Here is a 15,226-nt window from a genome sequence, read left to right as displayed (position 1 = left end):
AAGCGTTTTCTGGTATAGTATCAGTGATATTTTCTGGCCCTCTGTCAGCTCTCCTCTCCCAGCTGAGATTCCCATTACACAGGAATTTAGTTTCAGAACTGATTCTATGGAGCTTGTTTGTTTCCTTCATACTTTAAATATCTCATTACCATTTCCTTCTACATCATGAGAGAATAACTTGAATATGTTTCATACCAACTGTATCATCAAGATCCTAAGAAAACGTACTAAAAAGACCAGGTACCGAGGCACAGCCAGTGTTAAAGAGCCACCAAAGGACGGGGAGATTCCCATAGACCAGCAACAGTGTGAGCGACCCCTAACCCGAGAAGGTCAGGAGAGTGAAGTTACTGGAAAACAAAGAGCTGGAGCGTGAATGAGGGCCCTGTGACAGGACCTGCAGCCACTGAAAAGACAAGTGGCCACTGCCATAGCCAGAGCGTGGAGGATTCTCTTGGCTCACGGTAGTTGAGGTCTACAGAGTTGCCAGACTCTCAACTCGCCAATCCTGAACCACGGCTCCTGGGAGAAATACAGGGGTAGGCTCCCGTGAACTCTGGGTCACATTTTTGTCAACATATTGATACATAACTGTTACCAACATCTGACCCCCAACTGGATCCCTTCTCAGACTCTTGGAACCAACAACAAAACCCAGAGCCAACTCTGCAGTGAAGGATCATTTATTCTTTAGCCAGTGTATAAGGAGAAGCTGGAGAAACAACTGTCAGGTCAGCCTCTCCCCACAAAGATGAGGGTCTTTTTATTTTTTATTTCTTTTAGTACTCAGGATTGACCCCAGGGGTACTCTACCACTGAACTACATCCCCAGCCTTTTATATTTTATTTTGAGATAGGGTTTTGCTAAGTTGCTGAGGCTGACCTCCCAACCTTGCAATCCTCCTGCCTCAGCCTCCCAAGTCTCTGGGATTAAAGGTTTGTGCCACCATGCTCCGGCTGTTTCTCAGGATTTGAGGGGGGTTTTGCCTGATGACATAACCCTGTGTGTTTCTATTGAAAGAAATCTTATTTAACACACACTGTTAGTTTTTTAACCTTGACCAACAGTCCTGACTCATGCCTGAAAAGTTCATCTAACCCATGTTTCTTCATAATGCTTGTCCCAGCCCTGTCACACCTAGGAACAATAGATAGCAGTCAGCATAATGCTTGGGAGCAACTGTAAACACTAAAATCACCCAAAAATGGGCAAGATGTGAAAGCTCTGTCTTAAACAAGAAGACAAAGCACTGCCTCAGCAGCCAAAGGCATCAAAAGCATGGGGTGTGCTGATCTGGGGGGAGGAACTCACTGTGTGGACTCCAAGAACAACAGAGATTGAGGTACTGCCCTCCAGCCACCTCCAGTAGCCACACCCAGCCAGCAGCAGCCACAGCAAAGCCCAGAGGGTGCAGCCTGTGGAGGTCTCGCTCCCAGGCAAGAGCAGCAGAAAAGACCACAGAAGGATCTGGAGGCAGCATCCGAAAAGCCAGCCACTCTGCCGACTGAACTCCAAGTTTGACAGTTACAGTGTCAAGCCCCAGATCTGCCATTCTCTGTTTCTTTTTTGGGACATTTAGTACACATGGGAATGTCTTCCCAAATGTCTGAGGGCAGAGCTGAGGGTGGTGCGTGTGTGCTCCCTGGTGACCTGCTTGCTCCGGGGCTACTGTTGTGCCAGTCTACAGAGGGGATCCTCCTCCTGTGGCACCTCAGCTGGGGGCCAGGTTTAGTCCACGAGGCTGTGGGAAGGGCAGCGGGGGCTTCCTGCGCTCCACTTCCTCAGCCAACTCTCTTCCTTTCACCTGGCATCTCCGGGGCAGCGCTCTCCTCCCCAGTCTCTGTTTTGTCAGTTTCTACCTTTCTGATTCCTTGGGCAGAATAGCATCTGGGCTCAGAGTTCAGGTGCTGCCAGGGCTCACATTCCCGGTGGTCCACTTCTAGCCCTGAGTCAGGGCAAGTCAGCTCACGGTTCTCTGCCTCGGTTTCCCCGTTTGTTAAATGGAGATGGGAGGCCTTGCCCCATGAGACAGTTGGAGGATGAACACGTCGATAGCTGTAAACAGCCCAGAGAGCTTTGCCATTAAATAGGAAGGACAAACACGAGCTGCTACTTGGACTCCTCCCACAACCCGACTGAATACAGAGAATCAGAGCTGAGAGCATTCTGGAGACTGGGAAGCAGTCCACATGCACTGCAGAGCCCCTAAAGGCACAGGCATCGATGGCACCCCGAATCTCTGGAACACAGAGAAGTGAATGCTCCCCTACAGATTCGGGCTTGGTTCTCACCCCCCAAACCCTCCCCGCCCCCGGAGGCTTCCTCCCTGACCCGGCTCCCAGAAGGCCAGCAGCCAGACACCGGCTCTTCCAGCCAGAGTTGGAAAGAAAAGGTCCCAAGACTTAAGGAGTTGAACTCCCGGATGCAGAAGTCCATCTCACACCCCGCCAGAGACCAAGGCAACAGGGGTACCTCATGTGCCAGAGCCCCGGGCCCTCGTCCTTCAGGTGTCCAGATGGGGAAATAAACAAGGACACACAGCCACCCGAGGGAGGAAGCTGCACGGTTCAGAGGTCGGAAAAGCAACAGAGGGAGCGTTGCCTCCGGTCACTGGCGGGAAAGTGACCTCCAGCCCACAGGTGTGTGCTCGCTAAGCAGGGTAGAGCCAGAGTGCACAGGGGACACACCCAGGCCTGCAGAAGCTCGACCCAACTTAGACGGATGGCCGTCCCACGGCCAGCGTTCCCTTGGGCTCTCCCTTTACACAGGGGGAGCACTGGGGGCGGTGGCTCCCCTGGAACACAGACACCCACACTGCATGCACAGCAGGGCCACCACCCGAGTTCCCTGTGGGGATGATGGAGGGCGGGAACCAGAACTCCTGCTGGCCTGGCCTCGACCCTTTCACTTTCCCTGACAAACATGTCATCTGTGAAGGGAGGACAAATCTCCTCCCCCTACCTCCTAGGTCTACCTCCTAGGTTCTCCAACTGGAGCCCGGGCAGCTAAACTGCAGGAGATAGGAAAGCAAGAGCAGGGCCGTGTGTTACGACGTGTATGCGGCACGCGCAGGAGGAATCTGGTCAGGAACAGCTCCAACGGGTGCTGAGAACTTGAACTTACACAGCATCAACAAAGAACAACAAATGTGCAGAGAAGTGACAGGATGAAGGGGTTCGGGCTTCTGGGGGACGGCCAGCAGTGGGAAGGTACATAGGTGGTGGATAAGGGTGGGGGGTTGTTGTGTGGATTCCTCTCGCTGAACCAGAATATCTGTTTTTCCAGGGCTCTGTGAAAACCAGAGATAACACATATTAAGGACCTAGTGAATTAGGTCGCTCTCGTTGGGAGCAATCCTAACTACTTTATTATCATGTTGCCTAATTTCTTCAGCCTTTCAATGTCCTTAACTTCAGCAGGCAGGCGCCAGCCCAGTGCACCATCTGGACTCCCCACTGGGATCCGAGCTGACCAACGGGGTGTGGCCTGCTCAGATGGGAGCTCATAGTGGCTTGAGATAAGCTGAAACACCAGGGCTTTCTCCTCTTTTCTTTATTTAGCAAAAATTTTAAATTAAGTGCTAAGCTATTTATCTCGGCTTAACCTCACTTTATTGGTCTTGGTCGAGCATGATAGCCTATGAAAACCATTTCTATTCTTAAGATTATCCTCTAATGTATTAGCTCTTTCTCCCCGTCATTGTCTATACACATTCAATGGTCATTTACTGGGTATTTGTATCCAAATCTTTAACCAAGTATGGCAGAGCTATCGTCCCTGCACACAGCACAGCTTGGGAGAAGCAGTCCCTCTGCAGACCGACAGTCATGCCCTATACCTGCCATCTCTTTCATTATACTTACCTTCTGCAGAAAAACCGCATTATTTTCCTTTTTTAATATTTATTTTTTAGTTTTAGGTGGACCCAATATCTTTATTTTATTTTTATGTGGTGCTGAGGATCGAACTCAGTGCCTCATGCATGACAGGCAAGCACTCCACCACTGAGCCACAACCCCAGGCCCTAAAATCGCATTATTTTCATAAAGAAAAAAAAAAATTTTTTTTAAAGGTATCTGTGTCTGTTTCATCACGGGTTTGTTTTTCTTCATTCTTGATATATAACTATAATGTTTTCTGATTTTGGAGATGTGTGGATCCACACCCCTGATCATGAAAACATCACGATGTCCCACTTGAATTCAAAATAAAATAAGACACAAGAAAACTTTTTTAATATTTTGTAAAATGTCCCAAGTCCCAGAGGGATGCTGAAATGAAAAAAAGATCTTCCCTAAAATTTCCTCACTTTGGTGGTTAGTATTTTTGTTTGTTCACTCGCTTTTGGGTGATGGTGGTGGGGGTGGGAGTGGCTTTGTTGTGATTGTCTTTTGCTGCTGCCATATTGACGCCCCAAGCATGAGACTAGCTGGCATCTTGTTATGCAGAAACATTCCTGAGAATAAGCATGAAAACCATCAGGCCGGTGGAAATGACCACTACTTGAAACTTTATAAAAATACAGAGTTGGAAGGAATATTAGATATAGCTAGTCCAAATCGCCTTCACCTAAAACAATAACTGACCCTTTTAAATTCCCGGGGAGATTTTTTCCCACACATTGTCTAATTCTTAGCTCCACGCCATGGGGAGCCAGCCCACTATCACCCAGGCCTCTCAGCTGACTTCCACTCATTTGTCCTCCAGCTCCACCCAGCTGGAGCCTCAGGGGGCACAGACTCTATCCCTGGTCCAGAGGTGGAGGATGACAGTCAGCCCCTGCTCCTCCATACGAGAAGTCTGCTGGGAAGATTTCCTTGATCCCAGAACACACACACACACACACACACACACACACGCACACACACACACACACACACACACACAGAGTTTTTCCTGTTGGATGCAAGCAGGCTCCAGTAAGCAATCTCTCTTAGAGAAAGACTGCTTTTCCCTGTTAACCAGTTTGAGCAGGCTTTCTGGTTTGTGTGACCAAAATAGTCCTGCTGAAGTTTGGGTCTGGAATTTTCCCCAAAGATCCGTGTGTGGAAGGCTTGATCTCAAGCCTGTGGCACTATTGGGAGGTGGTGGAACCTTTAGAAGTGGAGCCTAGCAGAAGGAAGGCAGGTCACTGGAGCTGTGCCCTTGAGGGGGACGCTGGAAGCCCAGCCCCTGCGTGTCTTTCTCTTTGTTTCCCAGACAACAGGAAGTGACCAGACCGCCTCAGCCGTGTGCTCCCTTCATGATGGGCTGTGCTGCCCCAGGCCCAAAGCCATAGCACCAAGTGACTGTGGACAGAAACCTTGAGCCAAAACAAACCTTTCCTCCCTGTAAACTGTTTGTCACAGCAATGAAAAACTAACTCACACACTAACCAATAGAGGCGGGCATTTGCCTTCCATCGAACAAGTGAGGAGCTACGTCCCAGAGATGTTATCCTAATTCATTCTACCACCACCCAGGGCATCTCAGCCGATGCTGGAACTGCCCTACAATGCCTGCTCATCTGTTCAACTCACCTGTTACTTTGTGAAACCCAAAAGACACGTGGTTCTGACGTGTTTTCACTGTGGAAAACACACCAAAGGATGTTGCTCTTATTCACAACAGAATCATGGATTGACCTGGCCTGCCAACTGGAGTCATCTCAAGGTTACACCTGATGGTCATCTGTTAACTATGCAGGTAGATGACCAGCAGGTTAGTCACCAGCTGTCATCTGGACTTCAGGCACAGAAAGGACATCAAGGGTAGGTAAGTTGCCTTCAGCATCAGCTTCAGAGGCTTAGCTTGAAGGGCCTGCTGTTCCCTCACCCAGCTAGAACCTTCCCTTCCCCTTAGAGCTGGAGGATATTAGAGTGCAGAGAGATCCCAGGCATTAGCTGTTCCCCTCTTTTCATAGGTGACAAGAGTGAACCCCAACTAGCTTAAGCCAGGTGGCAAGTTAGTCATGGAGCTCAGGCTACAGCTCAGTGCCCCTGGCTCCCAACCTAGGGCAGTTCCTGGAACAATCCACAACGAAGATGGTAACAACTTGCACTTCTTAATTATCTGTAATTCTTAAACAGAATGCACTTTGCGTGCACTGTAGAGACCCTGGCTTGGGTGTGAACTGTGGTCCCCTGAGGAGTCCAGCACACTTGGAGCCCTAGCACATGCGTGCTCCAGAGCTTCACTACCCAGGCAACCTGCCAGTTGCACACGGTTGGTCCAGCCACACGGGAGCTTGCATTCTGATGTCATGCATGTGTGCGGTGGTGGCATCTATGGCTCTGTCTTTACAATCACCCTAAGAGATGGCATCTAGAATTGTCCTGTTTTATTCATACAGAAACCAAGAACTTCAAAAGTTGCAGAACTTCCCTAGAATTCAACCAGCAGGTAAGGTAGAGAGCCAGATCTCCACATCTGGCTGGCCAGTTGTCAATGGCTTTTACCCAATGCCAAACTGCTCCAAAAAGACTGACTGCTGACATAAGTGTGTGGCTAATTTGTGCAAGAAACAATGTCTACACAGTAACTTGTTTAACCCTGGCGATCTCCAGCTCAGTCTCCAAGAGCTACCGTATCCAAAAAGTTACCACCAACTTGGTGACCTAAAATAAGAGAAATGTATTCTCTTGAATCTCAGGAGGGCAGAATCCTAGAATCAAGCTGGTCAGGCTCCTTCTGAAGCCTCTGGGGGAGGATGCTTCTGTGCCTTCTCTGCTTCTGTAGCTGCTGTCACTCATGGCTTGTGGCAATATCACAGCAACCTCTACCTCTGCTCCACATTGCTCTTCAAATGGGCTGCTTCTTTGTGTGCATCTCTGTGTTCCTCTCTTCTTATGAGGACACAAGTCATTTGGTTTAAACCCATCCTCAATCCAGGAGAACTTTTGACATCCTTATGTAATCACCTCTGCAAAGACCTGATTTCCAAATAAAGTCACATTCTGAGGTACTGGATGAACATGAATTTGGTGAATACACTATGCAACTTGCTAGACCTGTCTATAAGAGAAGAATTAAATTTTTCATTCCCATTTTGCAGATGAGAGAACCGAGGCCCAGAATCAGTGGTCTACCGTCACAGAGATGACAAGTAGCAGAGGTGTGTGAACCCCGGCAAAACGCCATCAAAGACCACACTCTTCGATGCCATGCTATCTCAAAATGCTGTGCCTGCAGCGATGATCAGTAATTCCTCACTCCTGGGGAGAAGTTATGATGCCGAGAAAACAAATGGTTAGTGGGACAGAGGAGGCATTAGCAGCCCTGTTTGGGGTGTCACTCCACAACACCTAAGCTTGGGGGGCAGAACAGAGTGCAATGTCCCACTGTGGAGGCTGTGACCCACCAAAGGCTGTTCAGCTGCTAGAACCTAGGAAGCATCTTCAGCACGATTATGAGTCAGCCCTGTGTGTCCAGCAGACGGCACCCATGGCCACGCGTCTCCAGGGGCCTCAGGAACAGCAGAGCCTCAGAGCCACTGTTTATCCAGCAGGTGGAGCTGAATCAGAGGCATAACCAGAGCCAGAGGGAGAGAAAGCAGCAGGCGCCAGATGGGGGCAGAACCCTCTTAGCAAATACTTGCATGCGTCAGGAGCCCGGCAAAACCGTTGGCATACGCAGCTCGTTCACCCTCACAACAGCGTTCCGATGGGAGGAAACTGACACACAGAGAATCCATAAGTTGCCCGAGGTCAAATCTAGGCAGTATAACTGGAACCCACTGCATCACACACCAGAGACAACTTCTGGAAGCACTCGTCACCATTAGGGGTACAGAGGGGCCTCGGGCACAACCAAAGGCCCCACAATAACAGATGTGAGATGTGCAGAGAAAGATGTTCTTCCCACTATTAAGGAGGCTGTTTTACCCCAGACCTACATAACCTCAATAATGCTATCCGCACTTTAGCCCTAAGGCTGAAAGCTACAAGTCCCATAACTGGGCTGTTCCATGGATGGAACATGCCAGACGGACATGGACTGCCTCCTCATCACATGCAACCTTACAGTGATTCACAGATTTCCAGAAAAGTTGGACAATGCATCGTTACAGGAAAATAACATCTAGACATTTGTTCTTACTTTAACCTACTTTCCTGTAATTGTAGAATTCCTGTTTAAAATTGTATTTTGCTTTTTTGATAAACTCTATTGAGAGAGAGAGAGAGAGAGAGAGAGAGAAAAGCATTCAGAAATTGACTACCAACATAGAACAAGGGCAAAGTAATTAAGCATTGAGCCACTAGATGGCACATTTCCACAGTCTGAGGCACAAATATTAACTGAGAAAATAACCACCCACTACAACATTTTAACAAATACCTTCAGAATCAAATACCAGCCTCATATGTTATCAAGAAGTGTTTGTGGCAGTGGCCAATTCCTCAGGGAAGAAAATGACAGGGTAAATATTTAACCCTCACCTACTTCCAACCTCTGTCCCCGGGTAATCAGCAGAAACTAGTAGAACTGAGAGGATTTGCAGGGAGAAGGCCAGGGACACTGTGGGCTCCCAGCAGGGCCATCAGTGCCAGGCTCTTAGGACAGGAGAGAGCAAGCTCAGTGACGTTCCTGCCACTCCAGCCGGCTTCTCACTCTCGGAAACTGAAAGCCTGGTCACCTCTGGCACCCGGGGCTCATCTTGATAAACTAGTGCCATGAGGCTGTCACCAGTGGCTGCAGAAAGGACACCTTCCCTGGAGACCCGGGTCTGGATCCAGGCTCTGCCCCTGGCCAGCTGTACGACCCTGCCCAGCTCATGTCACCTCTCTGAGGCTCGGCAGTTTGTGTCTATCATACACTTGGTGAAAATACATACGTGAACTGTGTGAAGCGATGGGTATATTAATGACTGCGCCGATCATTTCACAATGTATACATACGTTGAATCATGGGGTACACTTTAAGTAGACACAACTTCATTCGTCAATTATACTTCAATGAAACTGAAAAATAGACATACATACAATATAAATACACACAATATGATCTCACTTGGCATGGTTACGGAATTGACTTAACGTGCCTTCTGCGAGTTGGTATTCACCGATTGTCTCATTACTGTCGAGAGCTGTGTGGCCTTGGACAGCTTTCTCCACCTCTGAGAGCCCAAAATTCTTCCCAGGTGAAACAGGGACGAGCCTGGCACACCCTGCCCAGCCCGCATGGGCTCTGGGCACTCCTGGTCCTTGCCGCCCCTTCTCAACCAGGCCTTCCCTGACCTTTTTAAACCACTGCTCCCTCCACTCCCCTTCTCCCTTGCCTGATTCCTTGTTCTTGGTGCTCTTAATGCCATCAGGCAGGGTGTTCAATCACCTAGTTACTGGCTCTCAACAGACCAGCCTGCAGGCTCCACGTGGGAAGGCTCCTTGTCCACCCTCTTCCCTGCTGTATCGCAGAATCTACGAAGTGCCAGGCACAAGCGGGCTCTCTAAAATGTCTGCAACCGCAGGAAGAAAGAGTGGTGGCTTCCTCAGAGAGCTGCTGAGAGCGTAGGTGAGGGTGTTTGCAGAGTTGAACTGTTCCGAGTAGTGAGAATCACGACTGTGTGTCCTGGGGCAGGGACCCCATCTCTCAGAACTCCAGTTGCCACCTGTCTAAGTGACAGGTTTTCTACAGGATTAACTGAGCCCCTAGTGCAGGTCCATCCATGGAGTCTCCAGAGCAGAATCAGGCAAACAGGAGGGGCTGTAGGAAGAGCTCAGCGCATGCACTGTACTCCTCCCTAGGTGTGCAGAGACAGAGTTCCACAAACACGGCGAGTGATCCAACAGAAATCCATTCCCTCCCAGTTCTGGAGACCAGAACCTGCGCTCAAGGTGTGGGAGGTCTCCCTCCTCCAAGGGCTCAGGGAGGCTCCTTCCTGCCTCTCGAAGCTCCTGGTGCTCTTGGCATCCCTTGGCTTGTGGCCACGTCACTCCAATCTCTGCCTCCTTCACATGGCCTTCGGTGTTCCTCCTCTTTGTGTCTTTTATGCCCCTTGTCATTAAATTGAAGCCCCCTATCCAAGATGGTCAAGGATGCCCCCCCCCCAAGATCCTTAGGTTAATTATAATTTCAATGATTTCTAACTAAGGTCACATTCACAGGTACAGTGGTAGCCTAGGACACATCTGGCAGAGGAAGTGGGCTCTGCTAGGACTGCTACGTGCATCATTGAAAACCTGTTACTGTAAGACAGGGGGAAACAAAACAGTGAAAAGTTCAAGCCCTCTGCATTTGCTATTCATGAGATCTGTGAGACAGGGTCACAGACAGAGGCTGTCAGACCCAGGAAACCTCAGACTCCCTCCTGCACCAAGGCCCCTAACCTACAGTGGGCTGCATTCCCAAGCAGTGTTTGTAATTCACAGTGTGTTTTCCCAAAGAAGTGACACGAAACGTGGAGGTTAGATTCTCAGGCACCTCGATCTTCAGAAACGTACATGGCCTGTCATACAGTTGGAATATGTAAGTGAATTTCTGTGTCATAGTGAATATCATCACAATCCCAACAATCGTAGACTTTAAGTGATACAATTAAGTAGGAGGTAGTTTAGTGTTTAAATTATGTGTCCAAAGAGAATGAGGTGGCAGATGGAATATTTTGATGGAGATTCTAAGAGATGTCCAAGGATGCAGCGATGACTCTTTGTCTAATGTAACTTCCTTTGTTTTGAGCTATATTTTCCTAATGTTGCTCTAGAACCAACTAACAGTGCTCTTATGAATCAACTTACAAGTGCAAAATTATTAATCAAGTTGGCAGAAAGAAGAAACAGGAGAGATTTTTCCTGCAACTATTAATTTAACTCTCTGATACAAAACATCTGTCTACGTATTCTGAAATTTCCTGCATAGATCATAATTCACTTTACCCTCAGGCAGTTTTGTTTCTTTCTCTCCAATTCTCTAATATTTCACTTGTTTCCCTGTTTTCTGGGCTTGGTAAACCCCTCAGTACCATATTGAGCACAAGTGACCATGGCAAACCTCTTTCTCTGATTTTAAAGGGGAGCATGCAGTGTTACGCCAGTAGCTAGGAGTTATACGGCCGACTTTTATGTTGTTTTGTTTTCAGTCAATACACTTTTATCAAAATGAAGAAGTTCACTTGAAAGCCAGGAAGGCTGAGTCTTACTTCTATGTTCGTTCTTTTTGTTTGTTTGTTTTTAAACATTTATTTTTTAGCTACAGGTGGGTATAATACCTTTATTTTATTTTTACACGGTGCTGAGTATGGAACCCAGTGCCTCATGCATGCTAGGAAAGCGCTCTACCTCTGAGCCACAACCCCATCCATCTATGTTTGTTCTTTAATCACAAGTAGATGTAGCACTTTTTAAAACTTTTTAAATTAACTAGATACTCAGTGGCAGCTGTTAAAGGTAACAAATCCCTTCTCTGTGCCCCCAGACTGTTTGAATCACTCCAGTGCAATATCACAACCAGGAAATTTGCACTGATATAACCCATTAGGATTTCACCATTTTACCAGCATTCATTTGTTTTGTGCATTAAATTTTCTGCAATTTTATCACAGGTATAGATTCATGTAACCACTTCCACAGTCGAGATACAGGAGAAGCCAATCACAAGAATTGCTCTTATGGCCACTCCTTCCTTACCCTCAACCTTTCACCCTCTCCACCCCTCACCCCCTCAACTTTCCATTTTAAAAAAACATTTACTCTTCCTACTTTAATCTGTCACCTCTAGGAAGACACAGTATAGAAACGACACCACACTTGCTGTGGTCTAGTGCTCAGGCGCATTTGTGTCCAAGAGGTGCAGCCTTGGGGAGGTGAGAACGTGAGCCCAGAGCCTCGTGACTGGGGTCAGTGCCCTTATGACAGAAGCTCTGGGAGCTGGTTGGCCCTGTCCACCATGTGGGAGGACACAGCTAGAAGGCACTTCCATGGGTGTAATCACCAATCTTGTCTATCATTTCAAGGAAGTCCTGTCCACTAAATCATAAAGTACGCACCTTCCAGAACTGGCTTTCTTCGTTCAGAATAATCACCTTGAGATCTTTCCAAGTGTTGCCTTTGTCAATATTTGGTTCCTTTTTATTGCTGAGTAGCATTCCATGCCATGAAGTATCATAGTTTATTAAACATACACATGTTAAGGGACATATGTGTTGTTTCCATTTGGGGACTATCATCGTTAAAGTCTGTTTCGAACATTCATGTAAAGTTTGTCTGTGGAAAAGTTCCCTTTCTCTGGGGGGAAAAAAGAAGCCTAAGCATGCACTGGCTTGTGGCCATATGGCAAGCACATGCTTAGTTTTGTAAGAAATTGCCACGGTGTTTTCTAGAGAAGCAGTACCATTTTTATCCCTGCCTACAATGTGTAAATGGTTCACTTTCTCCACATCCTTGCCACCATTTGGTATTATCATTTTTTTCCCAATATGTGTGTAGTAAACTCATGATTTTAGTTTGCACTGCCTTCGTGGCTAACAATAGCCCTTCTTCATGCCTTTATTTTCCATCTGCTTGTCTTCTTGAGTGAAATGTCTCTTTATGTCATTTGCCTGTTTTCTAATTCTCCACGTGTTCTAGATGTGAGCCTTTTGCCAGGTGCACCACCCCCCTGCCCATATGTCTTCCAGCTGTGGCTTGACTTATTATCTCCTGCACAGGATCTTTGACCCTGCAGAGGGTTTAATTTTAATGAGGTTCACTCTATCGATTTTTCCTTTTCTGGATTGTGCTTTTGGTTCCAAGTCTAAGTTCTCTCTGCCTGGTTCTGATTCCCAAATATGTTCTGCTGTAATTTTTTTTCTGAAGGTTTTATAGTTTTATATTTTACAAGTAGTCTTTGGTCCATTTTGAGTTCGTGTTTGTGTGAAGTGTGAGATTTATACAAGGTGTGATCTTGTTTGGATGTTCAATTATTCAGGCCCCTTTGGTTGAAAGACTACCCTCCCTCCCCTGAATTGTTTTTGTATTTTTTGTCACAAATCAATGGGCCACATTTGGGTGGGTTTCTCTGTGTACTATGTATTCTGGTCCATTGAGCTGCAAATCCATCCCTCTGCCAATACCACGCTGCCTCGATTACTGTGGTATTACAGTCAGCCCTAACCTGGGAGGGGTTTCTCTCCTTTTATTCTTTTTTTTTTTTTAATTTTCAAGATTACTTGGGGCCCAGCCTTTTCTATTACAACGAGCCTTCTACAAACATTCTCTTTGAGACTTTGACAGAAATTGCATTAAACCTGTAGATCAATTTCAGGAAAATTGACATCTTGACCATGTTGGCACCTCTGATCCAAATCTATGTTGAATTTTTAACAAAACGTTTTTTATAGATTGAGTAATCATGTTATTTCTTTGTTAATGTTTTAATACGGTCATTGAAATATTTGCATTGTTTAGTATTCAACCAACCATGTTCAACTGGGATTAACTTTTGATCTCTTTTTACATCTATTGTGATTTATACAAACACGAGTCAGCACACGGTTGCGACCTTGCTGGATCCCTAGTGCTCCTCTGTCTAGAATCCTGGGCTCTGAATCCAGGGCTGATGTTTCTTTCTCACACTACCTTTGTGATTTGGGCTTCAAAGTTACATTATCCTCAGAGACAGGAATGGTCTCTTTTTTTCCTCTATTTTTTAGAAGGCTTTCTTAACAAGTAAACTTACTTCCTCTATGGCCCAACGCTTTATCTCCTGCCCCCGTGTGACCTTTGAAATTGAAGCACCAGTAGAGGGGGTTGGCAGATGTCCTTAAAACATGTACTGCAAGGACAAGGGGTTCGACCTTCCCACTCCCCTCCCCCTCAACTTTCCATTTTAAAAAACATTTACTCTTCCTGATTTAATCTGTCACCTCTAGGAAGACACAGTATAGAAATGACACCACACTTGCTGCAGTCCAGTGGCCACACGTCTGTGTTTACTGGAACCGAGACCCTGTGCTAGTCCAAGAGGTGCAGCCTTGGGGAGGCGAGATCCTGAGCACAGAGCCTCGTGGCTGGGGTCAGGGCCCTTATGACAGAAGCTCTGGGAGCTGGCTGGCCCTGTCCACGCTGTGGGAGGACACAGCTAGAAGGCACTTCCGTGGGGAAGCAGCCCTTGCTCTTGCCATTCGATGCCTTGCTGTTGTTTTTCAGTTGCCTTATCGAAGGGATTCTGTCGCAGCAGCAGAGATGACTGACCTCACCTGCTTCTCCTGCAGGCACGGTGAGGTCAGAGTCTGCTCTGAGGTGCTATGTCCACGGTCTCCGTCAGTGAGGTCATCAGTGAAGCCCCCCCACCCCACAGGAAATAACGGGTTCCCATCCTTCACCTGTGCCCACAGACCACTCAAGAGGGCTGAAGTGCTGCCACTAAGTCCTAAAGTGGGCTCCAGAGAGGGGCAGCTGCAGTGGGCAGTGAAGCAAAGGAGAGTCATAGGGAGAGAAAGACCTGGCAACAAGGAGGGGGCTCACGCTCCCCGCCAGGACCCAGCTCACGTGGTGTCTTCCTCGGGGCGGCCCTTCACCAGCGTCACGGCCTCCAGGCAGGGGGGACCCCCAAGTGGGCCCTGCCCACATGCCAGTCATCGTCTCCTCGTCACTAAGGTGTGGCCAGGGGCTTTTCTTGCTCATGAACACACTCTGCAAAGAGACCAGTTCATGGGCCAGACTGGAGCAACCACCAACCGAGAGATCAAATGCACATCCAGACAGCTCCAGGGTAAACCTAAGGCCACAGGGACTCCAAGAGAGGGACAGAGGAGGACAGCACACCTGACCTCGCGGGGCTGTTGAGGTGACGCCCCTCTCATGTCTTCCATTCCGTCCCCTTTCCTACAACACAAGGTTGCTATGTCACTTTCTCTGTGAAAGCTGCTTCCAAAATCAGCGTCTCAAATTTAGCTGATTTGTCGGAGCCTGTGATTCATACATCAAATTCTCCCATAAACGCCTCAAAAGCTCTTCAGACTTTTGGACAAAATGGAACTCATCCTCCTTCTGCTTGAGCCTGAACCTGCTCCTGAGTCTCTGGAATCCACGCCTGTCTCCCCGGGCAGGCGGCTGGCTCCACCTTCCCACTCCACAAGGTCTGAGTTACCAGCTTCTGCCACTTTCCCTTCACGAGATCTGTTGACATGGGCCCCTCTCCTCTGTCTCATCCGACCCATTGAGTCATTCAACAAAATTTCATGGTGGCCAATTACCAGGGGATGGAACGTATGTGGGCTTTCTGAAAACAGCACATACAGAATATAAAGATCTCAGTCTGCATCTCCTTTCC

Source organism: Callospermophilus lateralis, chromosome 1, assembly GCF_048772815.1.
Source record: "Callospermophilus lateralis isolate mCalLat2 chromosome 1, mCalLat2.hap1, whole genome shotgun sequence".
In the NCBI taxonomy this organism is placed as follows: domain Eukaryota; kingdom Metazoa; phylum Chordata; class Mammalia; order Rodentia; family Sciuridae; genus Callospermophilus; species Callospermophilus lateralis.
This window is presented reverse-complemented; position numbering follows the sequence as displayed.